This window comes from Oratosquilla oratoria, chromosome 40 (genome assembly GCF_046742065.1).
Source record: "Oratosquilla oratoria isolate Oo_2021 chromosome 40, ASM4674206v1, whole genome shotgun sequence".
In the NCBI taxonomy this organism is placed as follows: Eukaryota; Metazoa; Arthropoda; class Malacostraca; order Stomatopoda; family Squillidae; genus Oratosquilla; species Oratosquilla oratoria.
The window spans coordinates 11,845,094-11,849,349 of NC_134816.1; positions in this window are offsets into that span (position 1 = coordinate 11,845,094).

Consider the following 4,256-nt stretch of genomic DNA (forward strand, 5'->3'; position numbering starts at 1 on the left):
AATCCAAGCTCTAATCCATTCTAACACTTTTCCTCCTATGCCATGGGCTTTGATTTTATTTAGTAGTCTCTGGTGTGGCACTTTGTCGAACGCTTTGCTAAAGTCAAGGTAAATAACATCGTAATTTTCATTGTTGTCTGACGCCTTATATACCTTAGTGTAAAAGGATAGAAGATTAGTCACGCATGACTTACCTTTGGAGAAACCATGCTGTGAATCACGAATTAAATTATGCCCTTCAATGTGTTCAAGCTTGATCTCTTTTGTCTTTTAACTCTCTACTACTTTTGCTGTACCAGCACTTTATATATTCTTTTTCTTGTTTTTGTCTTGGGACATACTTTTCCACTCCTTTTTTGTAAATTTTTGTCAAAACATTCCATTTCTCTTCCACTGTTGTTTCTTCTTTGTATATTTCTTCCCAGTTTTCTTTTTGAAAGAATTCTCTTATTTGATCAAAGTTTGTTTTTTCATACATCATTCTTCCTTTTCTATATTGTTCATTTCTTTTCATGTATTTTTCCTCATTTAGTTCCAGTTCAATCAATATGTGTTCACTTTTACTTATTGGTGTTTTATATTCAATCTTTTCCACTATTCTAGGTTCAGATGTGATTATTAGATCTAGTCTCGATGGTTCTTCTTCATTTCTATACCTAGTGCTCTCCTGTATCCGCTGTGTCATTGTATGGTCAATAATCATCTCGAGTAGAACATTTCCCCATGAGCCGTCTCCACCCTTTACTGTCATCTCTTCCCAGCAGACTTCTTTGCAATTAAAGTCGCCCATCATAACTATTCTTCCTCCATCTTCCATTATCTTATTTAATGTTATCTTTGTGTCTTCTAACATACTTTTATGTTCACTCTCTTTCCACGAGGCTGTTTTTGGAGGCACATAATTTATCACGAACTTTCTGCTCTTCTTATCTCTGTCTTCCACTTCGATCATAATCATCTCTACTGTATTCTTTCCATATGTGACACACCTCACGTTTATATCCTTCTTAGTCAGGAACATAAATCCACCCCCTTGTTTTGTCTCTCTGTTTCTAATCCAATAATTATATATATGCATCATTGCTTACACTGTTGGGTGGTAGTGAACCTTTTAATTTCGTTTCTACAATTCCCATTATGTCCGGTTCTTTTTCCTTCAGATAATCATTCAGCTCATTCAATCCTGTTATTAATCCATCAATATTTGTGTAAGACACTCTTATTTTTCTGCTACTTCCATTGTATTCTCTGTTCCCCTTTTGTTTTTTTTTCTAGTATGTCGTATTTCCTTATTTTCATATTCACTACTCTCCAATAGAATTTCTCTTTTTCTGACTCTGTTCTGTTCTCTTTATTTTTTCCTTAGGTTCATGTCTTTTCTTTTTTCCTCCTCTCTTTCCTCTTTATTCATTTCTCTTTTTATTGTTCACTTGTTGCTAGTTTCCCTGTTTTTGCTAATATATTCTCTGCCGTCGTTTGTGACCTGAATTTAATCTTAATTGGTCTGGACTTATCTGTACTATACTTCCCGATTCTATACATCTCTTTAATTTGTTTTATGATTCCAAGTTCATCTTCCTGAACTAATTCTAGTAAACTGCTTACTTTTTCTTTTTTCTCATTCATTCTTGTGGTTCTATTTGGGTTATACTTCTCCATTCCTAATATAATTATACATTTCTTTTTATCTGCTAAGTCCCTTACTATATTCTTCTGTCTCATCACTTTAATAACTGAGTCTTCAGTTTGTTCTTTCATTTGCTGTTTAATTATGTCAGTAAATGCAACTCTACTGTTTTCTTGGATTTTTTTCCAACCTTGTGCTTCCTTTGCTATGGCCTCTTTATTGTCTTTATTATTCCTCTTTAATTCCTCATTCTCCTCTTTTACTTCTTTTAACTGCCTTTTCAAATATTCTATTTCTTTAGTTAAGTTTTTGTTCACCTTCTCAAGTTCTTCCAGTTTTTCAACTCTTTGCGCAATCTTTGCTACGTTACCGAACCTCTTCTCCCAATGTTCGGTCATTTGTTCAAGTTTTTCCTCTAGTCTTGCCAATCGGGGGAGGTTGGTATCCTCCCCCCTCCCTCATTAGATTCCTGGAAATTATTTTCTTCACCTTCCATTGTGCTGCTCTTATCTATATTTCTAATCTTAATGCTTTTACTGATAGTTTCGATTTCCCCAGTGTCGTCAGCTGATCTTTTGTTTACATTTTTTCTGCTGTCAGGGGGAGCCCGTTCGTCTCCCTCCTCATTTTCTTCCATTTCCCTCAGTAATCCCTCCCCTTCTCCCCTTTCATTACCTTTTTACTATACCACGAGATTCCCCCTTCCCTACAAATACAATAAGGTACTTCCTCGTAGTTGAGATCCACGAAAAATTCGTTTTTTTGTTTTCCGGAGTTCCAATCCACGCCGTGTATCCGACGAAAGTGTGTGTGTGTTTGTGTTTGTGTTTGTGTTTGTGTGTGTGTGTTTGTGTGTGTGTGTGTGTGTGTGTGTGTGTGTGTGTGTGTGTGTGTGTGTGTGTGTGTGTGTGTGTGTGTGTGTGTGTGTGTGTGTGTGTGTGTGTGTGTGTGTGTGTGTGTGTGTGTGTGTGTGTGTGTGTGTGTGTGTTATAAAATCCTTATGTTACTTTAGATAATATCCTTAATCTTCCATATAGTTAGAGATGTAATTTCGTTTGTTATATCTTTTGTGTATACAGTAGTATTATGTGAATTGTATCATTATATTCTTTCCTGTCTGTTATGGATGTATTATTAACTGAATTAATTTTCCAATGCTATCACTTAAATTGTATGACATTATTTTGGTTTTGTTTAAGATAATACATAGTTGCCCCTGTATCCTTGTATAAAAGAACTAGTTTGCTAGATAAAATATGATGATTTAATACAATGTGATGAGTTATCCTTTTCGCTGAGTTTTTTTTTTTTTTTTTTTTTTTGAGGTAGCCAGATTGGATTATAATGAGGTTTTGTATAGGATTTACGTCATGAGACTGATGACTGCCTTTTCACACTTAAACAGGACAACCCAATGTCGAAAGAGCTCTCATTACCTAAGCATCACTTGACCAAGGCCTAATTTGATGCAATGCTGAGTGCCAAAATTCTATAGAATTGAATGTTTTTACTTATATAACTTTACTTTGAAACCATTCGTAGGATTCAAGCGTCCACGTCTGCCAAGCCCAGACCTCACGGTTCTTGGAAAAACGTATGATAAAAAAGTATGGTGCATCGAATGTTCCTAGCTTCCTTAATGATCCAATCTGTACCCAAACATAGGTACAACATAAATAATCCACAAAACATGGCGGACAGCTTGATCGAAATAGGCACAAAAGTTATTCAATCCTTTCGTTGCAACCTAAATAGGTTTATCAATGGTGGTACAAAACTCAACCAGAAATTTGATCTTTAAAGCACTGGAGTGTGCTTTACTTCTACTACAGAAGGAGGCGGAGGTTCTCTTAGCTGAAAGGAACAGCCTAGTTACAACTGGGCTGAATAGGAAATAGAGCCCTGTAAGATTGGTTAGAGATGTGTTTAAACCTGCCGCTCCACATTCTGTTTTCCCTAAATCGCCTATTAATCGATCTAATTCAATTAGTTTCTTATTTACACATACATCGACAGAGGACCTTATCTTCCAAGCTATGCGCCAATTAATCTATATCCCGGAGATTAATTCACACACTTTAAATAATTAGTTATTTTTGCATTAAATGAAAATACATATATGTGTAGATAAACACGTGTCAATGACTTGGTGAGAGTGGATTTAAGATTGCATGCTGGAATAATTGTGATTCTTGTATTTGCTGACACGGGACGGAGAGGGAACATGGGTAGCCTCCGTGGTGCAGGCTACTTTCCCCAGTTACAGCAGGAAGCAATATAAAGAAACTTTTAAACACTGTATCCCATCATACCCCTGAAAACGGTCCTAAAACTAGGACTAAAAGGTCAGGCAATAAGCTTCCCCAACTGGGTCTGGTGTTTACCCTTCCTCCTATATATATATATATATATGTATGTATATATATACATATATATATATACATATATATATATATACATATATATATATACATATACATATATATATATATATATATATATATATATATATATATGTGTGTGTGTGTGTGTGTGTGTGTGTGTGTGTGTGTGTGTGTGTGTGTGTGTGTGTGTGTGTGTGTGTGTGTGTGTGTGTGTGTGCATACGTATATATGTATGCAAATATATA